Source organism: Malaclemys terrapin, chromosome 9 (assembly GCF_027887155.1).
Source record: "Malaclemys terrapin pileata isolate rMalTer1 chromosome 9, rMalTer1.hap1, whole genome shotgun sequence".
Classification (NCBI taxonomy): domain Eukaryota; kingdom Metazoa; phylum Chordata; order Testudines; family Emydidae; genus Malaclemys; species Malaclemys terrapin.
Window position 1 is genome coordinate 105,824,754 of NC_071513.1, and position 19,102 is coordinate 105,843,855.

General features: G+C 42.8%; 1 protein-coding gene across 12 annotated transcripts in view; it reads left to right on the plus strand.

The window, feature by feature from the left end:
• DLG1 (discs large MAGUK scaffold protein 1) overlaps positions 1-19,102 on the plus strand; it is a 498,578-nt gene that overhangs the window by 158,861 nt on the left and 320,615 nt on the right. The window lies entirely within an intron of this gene.

The window sequence follows — 19,102 nt, forward strand, 5'->3', positions numbered from 1 at the left end:
TAGCCATAAGTAGAACATGTTACCACCACTGGATCCTATCTATCAGCATTTCACTCCATTGAAATGTTTTGCTTGAAAATCCCAGCGATTTGTATTGGTGGCCCTCTTCTATTACTCTTAAGAATATGCTGCTACCCTTATCAAGGAATGGAGAAAGGTCCAGTTGGCTGAGTCAAGCTGAGCAGTTCATTCCCTCCTAGTACAGGAGCTGAGTGTGCAGCCTCTACATTAATTCCAGCCCTTTTCTCTGCGGTATCTTCAAAGCCATACAGGAGCTTTGGATATCTAATTCACATTAATTTTAAAGGAGATTCGAGGACCAAATTTCTTAGGTGGCTTTGAAAATCTCAGTCTTGAAATAACTTTTTCCCATGTGACAGTGTAAATTGCTAGCACTAGGATATTATGACTCATGGGGGAGTTAGAATTCTTCCCTCGTTAAAATTTTTAAGTTTATCACTTTTAAAGAGTGTGGTTTGTGCTGAAAATCCTCATTCTGGGGTTCCGTGTTTTATCCAAAGTAGCAAATGTTGTACATATCTTTAAAAATACACTAGATATGATTCTAGGAATTGGAGCAATGAACCTTTCATTTTTAACAAAAGTGATTGAAATGGCAAAACTAGAATTGTAAGACATCTAGATGATCTCCTACACATCACATGTCATTTAACTTACGCAATTTTAACTATATGCACTCAGCAAAACAAAAAACAAAAAAAGAGAAAAATAATTTAAATACTGTACCTATAGTGCGGGCGATTCCGCCCGCCATTCCACTCAATGAGCGTTTGACTATACACGATTTTCGCCTTACACGCTGACTTCAGAACCTAAGATGCGACTCCCCTGTACTAGAAATTGAGCATGTGAACAAAATAAAGGAGATTGTGCTGGCACTTGGGCTTTGACAAATCTCTTATAAAAGGTTGTTGTGGAAGCTGTCATACAATCAGAGAGAGGTAGAAACTGGCAAAGAGAGAAAAAGGTAATAAAAGGTAAATTTTCATCATGGCAAAAGAGTAAAGACTGCTCTAAGAGTTTTTGGTAGAATCTATGTTTAATATGAAAAATAGGATGGCAAAATTTGCAGAATATATATTGAGTTTCTTCATGAAGAGAGACAGCTGAAGAACATCTGAGGGGACCTTACAAAGTAAGTGAATGTGCATTGGGAGATGAAATTTTATGTTGACAAATGTAAAGTAATGCACATTTAAATGAATAATTTGAACTTTTCTTGTATGCTTTAGATTACCTGTAACCATTCAGGAAAAATACCTGAGTGTCACTGCAGTCAGCTTAATGAAAACATGCTCAATGTGCAATAATGATGATGATTTTTTTTTTTTAATGATGCATAAGGAATAGGATGCTATTTTTAGTGGGTCAGCTTGAGCCCCACTAGCGTGAGGCTGTCTACTTGGACTGGGAGGCTTGCTCACAGTTGCAGTGTAGGCATACTCTAAGCTGTGTGGACTATATCAGCAAAGCTATAGGGCTATAGTTATGCTGGTATAATCCCATAGTGGAGATGCAGCCTATGCTGACAGAAGGGGTTTTTCCATTGGTTTAGGTACATCACCTCCCTGAGGGATGGTAACTAGATTGATGGAAGCATTCTTCTTTCAGTCCAGCTTTATCTGCACTGGTGGTTAGGTCGGCATAGCAACATCAGTCAGGGATGTGGGTTTTTCTCACCCTTAACCAACATAGCTGTGTCAACTTAAACTTTAAGTGTAGACGAGCCTAAGTGAGTTACCCAGTCTGGTTTTACAGGCTAACATCAACACCTTGTTTGTTCTTCGAGTGTATATCCTTATGGGTACTCCACCATAGCATGTGTTTGTGCGTGTGCACTCTTGACCAGAGATTGTAAATAGCAGTGTCTGGAGATCTATGCCAGCAGTGCCTTGTGCTCCCACGTGAAGGGGTATGAGGAGGCGTGGACCTGCCACCACTTCAATTTCTTTTTGACTGCCTGTGGTTTGAGACGGAGCAATTGTTTTTTGCTGCTTTCAACCTGCTTCCTGCCTTGATTGTTTACTTCCGTTGTTTGTTTTGTTTATTTTAGTTTTTATTTTCTAGTTAATTTTTTTTCTTAGTTGTAACATATTTTTTGGTAGGGGGTTTGCCCCCAATTTCTTGCCTCTTGTGGTCTCTGGCCGTTCCCTGGATTATGCCTAAGACTTTGGAGTTCCAGCTTTATCAGAACTGCCACAGGGCTTTTCCTCATAGTGATGGGCACTCAAGTTGTCTCTGGTATCTCGGAGAAACTCACGTACCATCAAAGCGTAAAGTCTGCTTGGGATTCACAGGTAGGTCCCACAAAGATAGAGAGGCTAAACTGAAGCTTCTCTTAATAGAATGCTCCCTATTCCTCCCGCCCCACCTGGTATGTTGGCCTCAACCTCTTGGGCCACTCCAGTGACTTCTGGATCTACAGGGGCAGTTCCAGAGATGAAACACTCAAAAACAAGATAGCATCTTTCTAGAGGTTCTAGAAAGAGGGACAAGTCACCTCATAGAGCTGATTCTTGTCCCACAGTGGGTACAGCCGATTCTCCAGCTGACGCTGGTACCGAAGCCCTGGTACCTCCTAAGAAGCTGTGATCAGAGAGACCGTGCAAAGCAATGCGTCACAAGGGGTGGGGGTGAGGGTGGGTAGAACCAGTTCCTGTCCGGTGGCTGTTCCTTGATGGGAGGGGAATGTTTTGCCTGATGGTAGGGAGACTGTCCAGGTTGCTGGCTGCAAGGAATAAATCCTGCTCTAGGATGCATAGGGAAATGTGTCCTGGAGGAAGCCTTAGAAGGGGAAGATGGGATTTGAGAAACTGCTGCGGGGGGGTTGAGGGAGGGGGCAAATTTCATAAAACCTTTGGGTTTGTACCCCTTAAAAGGAGTGAGCACCAGAGTGTTGAAGCAAGTCCCTTAACCTGTCCCAAACCTGTCACAAAACCATCTGGGCAGTAATCTGGTTAGAGTTGATAAGATACGCAGTCGAGTCTTAAAGGAAAATCTAGGTAGCGGTAGTGAAGACTCCAGTCGATGCTAGTATTCAGTATGAGTAAATGCTCACGCATGTCCCATCAACAATGTCCCAGCATGGTGTTAGGAGACACTGTGCTGCTGGAGGTGGCATCTTTCAGATAATAAATAAAACTGAATTTCTAACTATTTACAGTGATTAATATATCACAACAATTTTTGCAAAAGTTAGGGGCTTTAGACCATGTGTCCTAGCTATTTTAAAACTGGACTGTTGTATTCTGTTCTCTTCACTTTCTGCCCTGACCTGGGTAACAGTTGCAACCTTAGAGGTGGCTGCATTTCAGTGGTGGGTGAAGTAACAGCATTAAAAAGTTTGAATACTGTTATACCTAAATTCCCAAAGGGCATATTCTGGTTTATCTTGGTTTATTATCCTTTTACCAAATCTCTGGTCACAGATAACATAACTTGAGAAATTATTGAACAAACTAGTCTCTGGGAGGGTGGGGGGAGTGGATGGGGAGAGAAGAGTGCAGAGGTTGGTCTGATGATTGTATGTGAGATCCAGTAATCATCCATTACATTTAAAAAAATTTCCCTTAAGAATTAGGTTGAGATGTTACTCTGTAATACAACATACCAGCTTTTGTCTGGTAGTCCACTTAAGCTTTCATTTAATTTAATTTCTGCACAATTTAACTTCAAGTTTCTAGTCGTAATGGTTTCAAGATGATGATCTGAATATTAATGGATGTAGTGTTGTGTTCCTGAGTCTGCAGACAGCTTTGAGAGTTAATAAGGCTCACTTTATCTTCTTTCCTGTTTCTGAGGGGGAAGTACTGGTGTGTCAGGTTTTTTTTTTGAACCTGGGAGTTATCAAAATGAAATTGTAAATTTATCAGTCAGTTTTTAATCCATTTAATGTGTGCTATGTTGTCATTCTAGTTTTTTATCAAATTGTCATATGGTACCAAGTCAGATGCTTTACAGAAGTCTTATTACTTACCTTTATCAACCAAATTTATAATCTAATTTAAAAAAAGTTAGTTTGATAGGATCTGTTTTCCAATAATTTCTGTTATACCCAAAGAGGACATGGAGAACAATTGAGCAATGTCCCCTTTATAACAAACTTGCATATTTGAAGACTCTTTTTGTTCCCCCTTCAGCCTTCTTTTCTATAGACTAAACGTGCCCAGTGCTTTCAGCCTTTCTCCACAGGTTGGTTTTTTTTCCAAACCTCTCCTTGTTGCTCTCCTCTGAATCAGGCAGAGCAGGGATTTGAATCTGGGTTTCCTGCATTCCAGGTAAGTGCCCTAACTACTGGGCTATTTTGCGCAGGGTGTCTCTCTCTATCTCTGGTTTTGAGAAACCTCTGAGAAACTTTCTGTACGAAAATTTTAGAGACACTGTTTGTTTCTGTGAAAAGTTTTGGTTTAGTTTAATTGACTTTTTCTGATTGGAAGAGACATTACATTAAAATATTCCCAACAGCTGTATTGTTGACCACATTGTAGACAATGAGGAAGTGATAAGGAATGCATGATGCTTTTTCCTTAACTTCTGACATCCACGCTTTTAAGGTTTATATTAAAGTTTTCAGCCAAAATGGTTTAACCTTTTCTGACAATGAGTGTGTTGGTCTGTGTGATGAGTTGAGCCCTTAGTCATTACTACTTGTAGATAAACATAGAATGGGTATCAGGAAAAGCTTCCTAAAAGAGAGCTACTAATCTTTGGAACAGCTTTCCATGGTAATTAGTAGAGTCCCTCAGGTGATCTAAAAACTACAAAGTGCTAGAAAATGTATTGTAGAGACTAGTCCTTCACTGATGAGGGACTAAAGTTTAGAGAGGGAAGAAACCTATTAGAATTATGTAATTTATATATGTGATACAAACCAATTCAGACTTGGTTTCTAGAACTTATCTTTAGTATATAAATTTAGGGGAGAGATGGGAGGTTCTGGATACAATCACAGTTGTAATGTCTGTTATTTAGTGGAATGAGTATTGAGAATCAATTCAATATGTTTATAAATTTAATTCTAAACCTGAACGATGTGAAACAGATTTCCTTAAGTAGATTATAATTCCTAATTGCTTAGTAATTTGTATATGTTTCAACATGGTCATTTTTGTTAATATAACTGGCAGAGTCTAGTCAGAGGAAGAAGCTGTCTGAACCACAACAGAGTGAGCTGAAAGTGTGTATTAGAAGAAGATACCATTTTTATAGGTATCTATTTTTTATCTTAAATAGGACTCCAAAACAAGGTGGTGATTTCCTTTTTAATTGTCACTAATGTGTGCTATTTCTAAGTTAGTGTTTCACTGCGTTATTACATGTCCAAAAGATGATGCAGTTTGGTTTACCTGGAGGCTAAAAGTCTGAAATTTCTAAACATGAATATATCTATTTTTTTTTTCTAAAATTACACTTCTCTAGTAAAGACTGTCTTTTCCCTTTGCAAGTTGCTTGAGTTTGTTTCCTTGCTCCCCTCTTCTAAAATTTTACATGGACTATTCCATTCATTACTGCCTAAGAAAGTCAATTGTTTTGCAGCCTGCAGACGCTGAAATGATTTGATGGTGAAAATCTTTGCTTGCACTTACAATTTTTTCTTTTTTGCGGGGAAGATATTTAAAAAAAAAAAGAATTTGTGACCAGCTAGGGAAAACCAGTTTCAGACCTTGTACAGTAGAAAACCATTTTGCATTGCATTTCATCAAATGACTCCCTGTGAACCTCATGTGTTAAGCAATCCTGGGAGAGGAGGGATTAATAAAACAGCATATGAGGAAACAGTTAACTGGTATGGAATAAACTCTAACATCTTCTGTGGCTTTAGTTCAGGGATAAATTCAAGCTCTTCAGATACAGATAATCAAAGTAAATGAGTTTGACTGCTTTAGGACACTTAAAATGTTTTTATTGTAGCTGGTGTTTCTACCTCTGAGTGGATCCAGGAGAGAACCGGCCATAAGTTCTTCTGCTTTGACCTCAAGTGAGCCACCTTATCTCAGTCCTGAGTTCTTTGTTAGTCAGTGGTTAGTTACAATAGATTTGTAATAAACTACTTTCATGTCTAGAAAAATAGCTGTTATGCTGAAACGATGGATTGCTTATGTATTGTAACAACCAAGGTAAGATGCTAAAGTCTTTGAACTAGTTGTTAACAAGATTTTTTTGGGGTCCTTCTAATAATATTGTAAATATTTTTTTTTTGTCTAATCATAATAGAAATACCTTGTCACAGCTTTCTGTAGTCTGATTTTTAATTTGAATTCTTTTGCTGGATTAAATCCCATAGTTAAGATGAGCATCTAGTACTGTTTGTAAATATCATGTTTCTAAGAGCTAATTATGGCAGTACTTTGCTGCACTGATTTTTTTTAACTGATGCATTTCTTATCATTCAGCAGCAAGATTTTCTATCTAAAAAAAGATTTAAAATTCTGTATGCATTAACATAACAGCAGTTTTTTCTTTTATGAAGAAATCAAAATGTTATATTTATATAACCTTTCCCAGAACACGTTTAATATTTTTTCCTATTTAAATGGTTGTCTAAGTCTGAGAAAGTACTATTAGGGATTATTGATTTTAAAAAATGTCCTGTAATCTTGGCATCCTAGCTTCTGTGAGATAGATCTCCAGATAGTTTGTTGTTATCCATGAGGTACTAGAGTAATGCTCTATGCTTGGCAATAATTTCTAATACAGCCAGTTGTAATTGCTAAACCTAAATATTCTGATAGTGACATTGCATTCAATTTAGACAATGTGCATGTAAGTGGAGAAAGTGGAACTAGTTTTTGAAACATTTTTATGGGCCTGGCAAGCTATTGCTCTGCTCTTTGCCTGTAAATAAATATATATTTTAATAATGACTTCTTGTTGTTGAAGTGTTTTTTTTTATTTTTAAAAACAACTATCTACAGCAACATCTGATTATTTGGACCAACCTAAATAATTAATACATAAGTAATAGTATAAGTGGTACAAAAAGTCTCTCTCTGAGAAACTGGAATAATATTTTATATCTTTTTAAGGAAAATATTCTGGTTTACTGGTGACAGCCTTTTTTAAAGACAATAGGGATGCCTATGAGTCTTTTTGATAGACAGTAAGAAGTGCAACTTCTAACGATTTAGGCTAATTCTCTTTATATAGTTGTGTTCAAAGGATTCAACCTTGATAGTTAGAGTGCGTGAAGTCGCATCATCTTTCACCATATGCCTTTCCTTTTGATGTCTAACTGAGCTCAGTATTGTCAAAAATAAAACACATACTGGTGTAAAGTCCCAAGTTTGATTAATTAAATTCACAGTTGGTGCATTTCTGCCATTGTTCTTTCATTTAGACTGTTTATTAAAGTAGAATGATAGGAAACATAAGCTTTTCATTCCTTTACTTGGATATTAGTTTCCATATGTTTGTTTTATTTTACTATACTTAATAAAGAATTTGGTAAGAATATTTTTTGCATAGTAACTAACAATATATTTGGACACATATGCTAGCTCTTTTAACACAGAGATCATTTGTTTTTAACTTTAGTTCTCTCAGGCAAGGATTTACTATCCTTTCTCTAGTCACTCAGAAGAGTGAGACAGCAGTTTTTCAAATGAGAAGTTGAGGACTGATTTACCCACTCAGTCATCCTGGGCCAGATTTTCATCTTGAATACATTATTATAAATCCCAAGTAACTCCCCTGACTTCTGTAGAATTACTTGTGTCTGTATATCACTGTAGTGAAGAGCCAACCAGGGCCCACTCTTGAAACAGTTTTTCTGCTTGTCTGTTCGGTACTTGGCTGGGCTTATGAGAGTCTTCAATGGTTGCAGTTGGCTTCTAAGGCCTGGTCTACATGTGGGGGGGAGGGGGCGGGGTCGATCTGAATAACGTAGCTGGAGTCGACGTACTTAGATCTGCTTACCGCAGTGTCTTCACTGCGGTAGGTCGACTACTGACGCTCCCCTGTCGACTCCGCTTCCGCTTCTCGCTCAGGTGGAGTACCGGAGTCAACGGGAGAGAGCTCGGCGGTCAATTTATCGCGTCTTCAGTAAACGCAATAAATTGATCCCCGCTGGATCGATCGCTCCAGAGGTAAGTCTGGACATGCCCTAAGAGTTTAGGAGTTTATTTTTCCTGGCACATTTGGAGAAAGTAATTTTTTATCAAATTTTCACCCTTGTCTGGTAAATGTGAAGTTCTAGATGTGTTGTGGTGTTTGTGATATTTATATATATATATACTGTGCTAGGCATTGTACAAAAACATTACAAAGAGACGGTCCTACCTGCCCCAGAGAGCTACAGTCTAAATAATAGTCACAGGAATGTCCTGGCCTTTTGCCGGTATTATGTATTGTACACTTGCCAATACAAGAGACAGTTTGTATCTGTTACACTTTTAATTGAGCAGAGTTCATTCAAATAAATAATTCCCCAATTTGCCCTCTTTCCTCTCAAGGAAGATTACTTAACTTAAGGATAACTTAAGGGACTAGTTGCTTCCATACAAATGTGTGCATGTATAAGTTTTAGGGGTGTGCACGTACAGATGTAGTATGTTCTTTAATGTTATATACATATCTGGTTTTCTTACCTAGAAGTAAAACTAAATGAACATAATCAAAGTGGTTGGAGCAGCTTTGAAAATGGTTTAAAACAACATTTTTGGAAAGAAGAATAAGTACTTTTCTGGTCTCTCTGCCTCTAGGAAATCTTGTTTGAAATAATTACACTTTTTTGATGTTTAGTAGAAACAGAAAAAAAATTCCATTACTGAGCTCACTCTTTTCTGAAGAACTGAATATTAGTTTTCCTCTGCTGTGGAAATTTGAATGATGGTCTTTGATCATTCAGATTAACTTTCCTGTTAGTTCAGAATGAAGAGCTATCCCTTTGGCTGGCAAATTGTTCTTTACAATACTACTTTTTTGTATGTTTGAGGATTACCAACTTGCTTTGCTTTAGCTTTGGAAGTTGGTACTAAAAGATTAATCAGAGTGAATTTGTTTCTCCTTATGTGGGCACACTGCGCGTTAGGTAGGCATGTTTGCATCACTGCAACCATGGATACTCTTTAAGAGCAGGCATGTGGGTTGAGCTAAAGCAATGATATTTAAATAGCTTTCAATTTTGTATGATTACACGGTATGCTTTAAAATATAGAATCTTTAACCAATTTTTTTCAAATTCTGTTGCATAAGAAACTTGCTCTTGAGCAGTCAACTTTATCTTCCTTATCCAGTAACATTGTTTGTTTCCAATGAAACTGCTGTGAGTTTGAAGTGTTGTTGTATTAGTAATGTAACACTGCTATGCAGGATAATAGCTATCTTGCATAAATTCTAAAAAGTAACTCAAATACATGTGTTCTGGCATTTAATACAGACTTTGATTCTAAAAGTAGTGGTAGGTGTATCTTCATATGATTCTTAACTATAAACTGAACAGATGTACAGTGCTATTTGCCATATCGCTTAAAGATAACATATACATTTGTTTGTAATTTGTTGCAGCAACATCAGTGTTTTTTTTCCTCCAGGCACATGCTTCAGAAATGGAACTATTTTATTGTCAAAGCACCAATCTATTTTAAAGAAATTTTCTTGTACTTCCTGAATGATTGCAGGCTTGTGAGTCCTTCTGCTGATGAAATCCCTCCCAGAACTGTCAGTATCAAGGTTATGAAAAAACACAGGTTTTCTAGGGTCAGCTATTATTGGATGTTGGAGAAGAGGCGTGATGACGTTTGAGTTGTTAAGGCTAAAATAGGTAGAGTCTAGAAGCATCTGGAAGGTGATCAATGTATCTGATACCTAGGGCCCTACTAAATTCCCGGCCGTGAAAAATGCATCATGGACTGTGAAATCTGGTTTCCCCTCGTGAAATGTGGTCTTTTGTGTGCTTTTACCTTATACTATACAGATTTCACAGGGGAGACCAGTGTTTCTCAACTTGGGGGTCCTGACCCTAAAAGGAGTTGGAGGGGGGACACAGGTTATTTTAGGGAGGTTGCAGTATTGCCACTCTTACTTCTGCACTGCCACTTGAGATTTGGGCAGCCGGAGAGAGGCGGCTGCTGACTGTGGGCACATCTCTGCGGGCAGCAGCGCAGAAGTAAGGGTGGCAATAGCATACCAGGCCATCCTTACTTCTGCAGTGGTGCTGGTGGTGACTCTGCCTTCAGAGCTGGGCTCCTGATCAGCAGCCGCCGTTCCCCAGTTGCTCAGGTCTGAAGGCAGCAGCAGTGCAGAAGTAAGGATAGCAGTACTGCAACCCCTCCCTACAAAACCTTGTGACCTCCTACAGCTCCTTTTTGGGTGAGGACCCCTACATTTATGACACTTTGAAATTTCAGATTTAAATAGCTGAAATTATGAAATGTACGATTTTTAAAATCCTATGACCGTGAATTTGGTAGGGCCCTACTGGTAGCATAGTTTTATAAAATGCTGGCAAGCTACTTTTATTTTAAAGAATTTGCACATGAGTTCACTAGATGGGTTTCTCTTGCTAATTCTAGTAAATGTGAAAGCTGCTGATCAAAACTACAAGTGGGTGATTAGTTATCAAATATCAAGATGTAAATATATCTGACTCAACATGTGTAAAGTTGAAGGAAGTGTTAGGAAACACTGTAGTGACAAACAGATGCTGCTTCTAAAATACCAACATTTTCAATAGTTAAATAGCAAAATAGGATTCGCGTTCATCTTAAATGTAGTAAATCAGTTTTTGAGTTTTCAAGATCAGGTGTGGCACTGAATATAATTGTTTGCAGAAGAAAAGGAGTAGACTGTCCTATTTGTATGATCAAAATTCAAAGACATTTTTCAAAACATTGTCATTCAAATATAGCTGAAATGAGTGATGGCACATATCCATTCCATTTCAGGTATATGTGCACCCAGTGCACCAAAGCTGGAGATTTTTTTCCTCATAATGGTACGCATTGGAGTTGTGCTTGTGCTCTCCTTACACTCATGCTGCCAGCCCACGATACAGAGAGTGAGAGCTGTATGACCCGACTTCAGTTCCTTCTCACTGGCCGAAAGGCGGTGGGAGTAGGTGTGCTCTAGGAATTATTCTGAGGAAGTTCTATGGCCTGTATTGTACAGGAGGCGAGACTAGATGAGCACAATGATCCGTTTTGGCCATGGCATCTACGAATCTGGGTCTCGTCACTCAACTCCCCACTCTCTCCCCTCCCCCCCAGTTGAAAATATTTTCCTAAGTTCTTTTGTAAATAGTTTAGTATAGTTATCGTGTTAGTGGTATTATTACATTTTTTTTCTTCTATTTTGGACATGTGCTTAGCAACTTTGATGCTTTGTACTGGGATATGCCTACAACCCTTCAATTTAAGCGTTGTAATAAGACTATGCAAGTCAGTGACCCTCATTCATGGTGCCTAAAGTGCCTGAGAGGAGGTTATGTTAAGGATAGGTGCCCAATCTGCAGGAGTTTTAAAAGCAGAACTAAGAAAATCCAGGGAGATAAGACTCCAACACCACCTTTTAGAAGTGGCACTATCCCTCCCTTCGGAACCCAGATGCGCAGTGTGCGGTGGTTCAAACTTGGCTCTCTGGGAGTGCACCCCTGGACATTGCTGTCTCTCCTTCTCAGAGGGAAATGGAGAGAAGGTGTCATTCTCTATCTCCACTACCTTGCAAATGACACAGGTCGGATAAGTCTCATTTTTTTAGGCCTAAAAATCCCTCTTCATCCATGAGGTCTTGGTCTCTGATGGAGTCACACAGGAGAAGTCAGATACCACGGCTAGAGCACTAGTTCCCGTTAGAAGCTCCCTGGTTCCACATAGTACTTCAGCTTCCATGTTAGAGCACTGAATCTGGCCCTCTATCTGCCCAAGTTGCTCCTGGGTTGCACTGGACTTCTCCAGTGGTCTGACACAGTTGGAGGTGACCTGGGCTATGGGTGGGTCTGGAGCCAGTTCCACTGTCTCCTCTGTAGTATGAGGGGGCGGTCTGGAGAGTGTCGCTTCCATAACCCCTGGGGCAGGTCTATCCATTGGTGGCCGGGAAGGGTAACGTTCTGAGGCCACTGACCTAGAAGCCGTCGAAGGGGTACCCTGGGCTTGATGGTAAGCCAAGGGGGTCCAGAAAAGCCATTGCGCGGCGGGCGGCCACTGCAGCTGCCAGGCCATTTGTATGTCTCTGGTGCTTATCGGACCTATGTCTACTGCGCCACGAGTAATAAGATTCGACTCTAAGTCTGAGGATCCTGAGGGCGATGACCATAGCGGTGTCGATGACTCGGCGGTCGGTGCCATGAAGAGGAGGCCGGGGATCGGTGCTGCAACGATCGCATTGAGGATCGGCAGAAACAAGGTGGAGGTAATTATGCTGGCCCCTGCGTAGCCACGCCATCATTGGTACAGCACGCTTCTGGAGCTGTCATTGGACACCCTGATCGCGCTGCTGCTCCACCCCGATTTGATCACACAGGACCACAGTCGCCTCCTTCACCCAGACCTCCAGTCCCTCCATCTCATGGCTTGGAAGCTTCCTGGTTAAACCCAATGGAGCTCCAATGTCGGAATTAGTGAGGGTGGTGCTGCTTGGTAGTAGGAAACCTTCCACCGGGCCTCTTACCTAGCTAAGTGGAAAAGGTTCTCATGATGGTGTGAGCAGAGTTGCGTACCTCCACTTCAGGCATCTATACCGTTCATCCTGGAGTATCTACTGCATCTGAAGCAACACGGTTGGCTGGATCATCCATTAGAATACACCTCGTGGCCATCTCGGCGTTCCATCCGGGAGAGTTGGGGCACTTGGTATTCGCCAGCCCTATAGTGGGCCGTTTCCTGAAAGGCTATATCCACAGTCCCGACTGTCGGTACCTGCTTGGAATCTCAATCTGGTCCTTGCTAGGCTAATTGGCTACATGCTCCTTCTGTACCTCTCGTGGAAGGTGGCATTCCTGGTTGCCATCACATCAGCCAGGAGGGTGTCAAAGTTAAAAGTGTTAACCTCTGACCCCTCACCCCCTAGACAGTTTTCCATAAGGACAAAGTGCAGCTCAGGTCGCACCTGGCCTTCCTGGCCAAGGTGGTATCCTGGCCAAGTCATTTTTCTACCAGTCTTCTATCCCAAGCCACATGCTAATGCACAGGAGCAGAGGCTTCACTCACTAGATGTGCGGAGAGTGCCAGCATTCTACATTGAGCGCACAAAGCTTTTCAGGAATTCGAACCAATGGTTTGTAGCGGTGGCAGACTGGATGAAGGGGCTTCTGGCAGAGCCGCCCATAGGATTCAGGGGGCCTTGGGCAAAGCAATTTCGGGGACTCCTTCCATAAAAAAAAGTTGCAAAACATTTCTTCCTGGATCACGGACTGCATCCATACTTGCTACAACCTTGCCAAGGTCCCAGCCCCGCCTATTATGGTCCACTCAACACGAGCTCAAGCCTTGTCCGCTGCTTTCTTGGCCTAGGTGCCCATCTAGGAGATCTGCAGAGCGGCAACCTGGTCCTCGGTGCACATGTTTACTGCCCACTATGCCATCACCCAGCATGCTAGAGAGGACGCAGCTTTCGGCAGGGTGGTTCTCCAATCAGTGATTCCTTAACTCCGACCCCACTCCTGTGGGAGAGCTTAGGAGTCACCTGATTGAAATCAATGTGAACAAGCACTCAAAGAAGAAAAGATGGTTACTCACCTACTTGTAACTGTTGTTCTTCGAGATGTGTTGTTCACGTCCATTCCAATATCCACCCTCCTTCCCCTCTGTCGAAGTAGCCAGGAAGAAGGAACTGAAGGGGGGTCGGGTCAGCAGGGTCATATATTGAGTGCCATGAGGGCGCCACTCCAGGGTGCTCCCTGGCCGACCCGACGAGAGCTGCTGAGGGAAAAAGTTTCCGACGACTGGGCATGTAGCGCGCACACACCTGATTGGAATGGACGTGAACAACACATCTCGAAGAACAACAGTTACAAGAAGGTGGGTAACCGTCTCTCCTAAAAAGGACTTCAAGTTCATTGAAGAAAACTGCTACCTAAGCAGTCTATATACATAGGTGATACTACATCCCTCCTACTCCTAGATAATTAACCTGTTTATGTATTCAAGGACTGCATTAGCTCTTAGACATAGAATTGCTCTGGGATATCATGTTGGATGACCAGCTAATATAGAATTCCTTAGTCCTTTTCAGTATTACTAATTTTCAGGATACAGCCCCACCCTCCCCAGCTTGTATGACCTACTTTCTTTGTTCCTAGAGGTCTGACGTCACATTTGTGTATGTTAAAATGTGTGTTTGAATGAGTCCAGTTAACCCCAGTGATCCAAGTTTCTCTGTAACTAACATGTCCTTGTTATTATTGACCACTCCACCAATCTTTGTCATGTGCAGATTTTACCAGTAATGCTTTGTATTTTCTTTCAAATTATTGATACATATAATAGTGTTGGGACAAGAACAGATCCCTGCCTGACCAATTAGAAAACATTCCTATTTAGTGATTCCCCATCACTTACTTTTTTGAGATTTGTCAGCTAGCTTTTAATCCATTTCATATGCTACACTGATTTTGTATAGTGGTTTGTTTTCAGTTCAGTTTTTCTGATCTGTGCAGTTCGTGGCTTTTCTCTTTAGTTTGCCAATTAGTGTTAAGCATGGTAGTGAGTTTATGTAGATGCTGCAGTTGAACCCCATCAACCCATCTTATAAGAACCTCTAACTATGCAGCAGATGGGAATAACTTTGAATCCAGCCCAGCTTTGTAGATATTAAAATGCATGACCCTGAGATGGCCATTACCCTAGTAAGTCCTAATTTTGCACATTCAGAAATTAGTCTTGGTTTCTTGGAAAGTTAAATAAATTAAGCTATGGCTTTTTGGAGCTTCCACATGCAAAATTTCCCATATGTAGCTGTCTTATAGCCTACAATCATGCGCCCTCCGCTTTCCCCAATCTTAAAAAAACAGCTCCCACTCACCAAAATTCAAAAATTAGAAATACTACAATAAAACATTCCAATTACTTTTTATTCCAAAATTAGATAAAATTGAATTTCTAAAATTATAGTTATTCCAGGGTCATTTATTTTAAGTTTACTCAACTTGTGGGAAATAAATCTTTTAAACTCGATCCTGAACCATATGATCCAAATCTTCTTAGGTGATTGCACTTACATATTGTGATGGGATACCTGGATACAACCTGGAACTGTGGGACTGCTGTGCCCCCTTAACTCTCCGGCCTGGGCTGTCTCTGACAATGCTATGTCAGTGACAAACAGCAAGTTCTTTTTCGAGTGCTTGTTCATGTCAATTCCAATCAGGTGTGTGCATGCGCGCGTACGGCAGTCGGAAGATTTTTTCCCCTAGCAGCATCCGTTGGGTCAGTCTGGGTGTCCCCTGGAGTTAGAGAATCATAGAATATCAGGGTTGGAAGGGACCTCAGGAGGTCATTTAGTCCAACCCCCTGCTCAAAGCAGGACCCATCCCCAACTAAATCATCCCAGCCAGGGCTTTTTGTCAAGCCTGACCGTAAAAACCTCTAAGGAAGGAGATTCCACCACCTCCCTAGGTAACCCATTCCAGTGCTTCACCACCCTCCTAGTGAAAAACCACTGAGAACAGTCTCGATCCATCCTCTTTGGAATCCCCTTTCAGGTAGTTGAAAGCAGCTATCAAATCCCCCCTCATTCTTCTCTTCTGGAGACTAAACAATCCCAGTTCCCTCAGCCTCTCCTCATAAGTCATGTATTCCAGCCCCCTAATACTTTTTGTTGCCCTCCGCTGGACTCTCTCCAATTTTTCCACATCCTTCTTGTAGTGTGGGGCCCAAAACTGGACACAGTACTCCAGATGAGGCCTCACCAATGTCAAATAGAGGTGAACAATTATGTCCCTCGATTTGCTGGCAATGCCCCTACTTATACAACCCAAAATGCCGTTAGCCTTCTTGGCAACAAGGGCACACTGTTGACTCGTATCCAGCTTCTCCTCCACTGTAACCCCTAGGTCCTTTTCTGCAGAAAGGACCCCTCCAATTCTCTGCCCCTCCCGCCCCCTGTTCCCCATCCCTATTCAGGGACCCTTCTCATGAGCAACTTCTCATACAGGAGGTGCACTCGTTCCTGTCGCTGGGAACAGTGGAAGAGGTCCCTCAGGAGCTGAAGGGCAAGGGCTTCTATTCCTGGTATTTCCTAATAACGAAAGCCAAAGGCAGGCTCAGGCCTATCCTTGACCTGTGGGAGCGCTACAAGTTAATGAAGAAACTCAAGTTCCGCATGGTCTCTTTGGCCTCCATGATCCCTTCCTTGGATCCAGGGAACCTGTATGCAGCCTTTGACTTGAAGGATGCATATTTTGATGTAGCGATTACACCGCCCCACAGATGGTACCTCAGGTTTGTTGTGAGCAACAACCACTACCAGTTCACGGTCCTCCCATTCGGCCTGTCAGTGGTGTCTCGTGTATTTATCAAGTGCATGGCAGTCGTGGCCGCATTCCTACGCAGACAGCAGGTACAGGTACTAGGTTCCTGTACCTTGACGACTGGCTGATCAAGGGCCTCTCCAGGGCTCAAGTGGAGGCGCAGGTCAACTTCATAAGAATGTCTTTCAACGAGCTGGGTCTTCCCCTGAACGTAGGGAAATCAACTCTTTCCCCTGTTTAGCGGATAGAGTTCATAGGGGCGGTACTGGACTCGACTCAGGCCAGGGCATACCTTCCGAAAGTGAGGTTTCGAGCCCTGGGTGACATCATTCGAGGTCTCAGGCAGTTTCCCACCACCAAATCAAGGAATTGCCTGAAACTTCTAGGTCATATGGCCGCTTGTACCTATGTGGTGCAACATGTCAGGCTCAGACTTTGGCCTCTCCAATCGTGGCTAGCCTCGGTGCATCAGCTGGCTGGGGACAGTTTGGACAAGGTCGTGACTCTGCCTCGCCTGGTCCTCGATTCCGTCCAGTGGTGGCTCGACCTGCAGGTAGTGTGTGCAGGGACCCCTTTGCTGGTCCTCAGCCATCCCTCTCGCTAGTGACGGATGCATCAGCCTTGGGCTGGGGAGCACATGTGGGAGACCTCAGGACACAAGTCCTCTGGTCTCAGGCGGAACTTGCTCCCCACATCAGTGTCAGAGAGCGGTGCGCCTGGCATGCCAGGCTTTCCAAAACTACTTGACAGGTAGGTGTGTATCAGTTATGACAGACAACACCACGGCGATGTTCTGTATCGCGCTTCTCTCCCCTGTGCCTGGAAGCCCCCATGCTGTGGGACTTTTGTGTAGCTCATTCGATACACCTGCAAGCATCGTACCTCCTGGGAGTACAGAACGAATTGGTGGACCATCTCAGCAGGTCATTTCACGGCCACGGGTGGTCCCTATGCTGGGAAGTCGCAAATTCCATCCTCCAACGGTGGGCCTTTCCCCAAATGGACCTGTTTGCCATGCGACACAACAGGAAGTGCCAGCAGTTTTGCTCCTTCCTGAATCACAGTCTGGGTTCCATCACAGAGGTGATCCTCCTCCCATGGGGAGGCCATCTCCTCTATGCGTTCTCACCCATCCCTGTCGTTCACAAGGTGCTCCTCAAGATACGGAGGGAAGAGGCTTCAGTGATATTGATAGCTCCAGTCTGGCCCCGCCAATACTGGTACACATCCCTTCTGGGAATGTCCATGGAAGCCCCAGTCATCTTGCCGCTCCTCCTGGACTTAATAACTCAGGATGACGGCCATCTCCAGCACTCGGACCTTGAGTCATTGCCCCTCACAGCATAGAAGCTCCATGGCTGAACCCCATGGAGCTCTTCTGCTCAGACCCACTTAGACAAGTCCTTCTCGGCAGTAGAAAACTCTCCATCAGGGCTACCTACCTTGCCACGTGGAAGAGATTTTCAATCTGGTTGGCGCAGCATCATTAGTTCCTGACGCCTCTATACCACTTATATTGGACTACCTTCTCTATCTCAAGCAGCAGGTACTGTCCATGTAGTCTATAAGGGTTCACTTAGCAGCCATTTCTGCCTTCCCTCCAGGCGCAGAGGGCTGGTCTTTGCCAATCCTATGGTCAGCCGTTTCCTGAAAGGTCTCAACAGGCTATATCCGCACGTCTGACAATTGGTCCCGAACTGGGACCTCAATCTGATGCTTTCCAGATTGATAGGTCCACCCTTCAAACTGCTGGCGACTTGTTCCTTGCTCTACCTGTGATACAAGGTGGTGTTTCTGGTACCGGTAACCTCAGCCAGGAGAGTGTCTGAGCTCGAGGCCTTAACGTCAGAGCCCCCTTACACCGTGTTCTATAAGGACAAGGTTCAGCTCAGTTATTTACTTATTCCCATAATACAAGAACTAGAGGTCATCAAATGAAATTAATAGGCAGCAGGTTTAAAACAAATAAAAGGAAGTTCTTCTTCATGCAGCGCACAGTCAACCTGTGGAACTCCTTACCTGAGGAGGTTGTGAAGGCTAGGACTATAACAGAGTTTAAAAGCGAACTGGATAAATTCATGGAGGTTAAGTCCATTAATGGCTATTAGCCAGGACGGGTAAGGAATGGTGTCCCTAGCCTCTGTCTGTCAGAGGGTGGAAATGGATGGCAGGAGAGAGCACTTGATCATTGCCTGTTAGGTTCACTCCCTCTGGGGCACCTGGTATTGGCCGCTGTCGGTAGACAGGATACTGGGCTAGATGGACTTTTGGTCTGATCCGGTACAGCCTTTCTTATGTTCTCAGGCCATATCCAGCTTTTCTCCCAAAGGTTGTCTCCCAGTTTCACATCAACCAGGACATCTTCCTCACAGTGTTTTATCCTAAGCCACACTCGAGCGGCAGGGAGCTGAGGCTGCACTCACTGGATGTCTACAGAGTGCTAGCCTTTTACACTGAAAGAATGAAACTGTTTAGGAAGTCCATTTCAACTGTTCGTGGCCGTGGCAGACAGGATGAAGGGTCTTCCAGTCTCCTCCCGATGAATTTCATCATGGATCATGTCCTGCATCTGTGAATGCTATAGCCTGGCAGAGGTGCCTGCTCCTCCACTCAGAGCGCACTCCACTAGGGTGCAGGCGTCTTCAGCAGCGTTCTAGGCGCAAGTTCTGACCCAGGAAA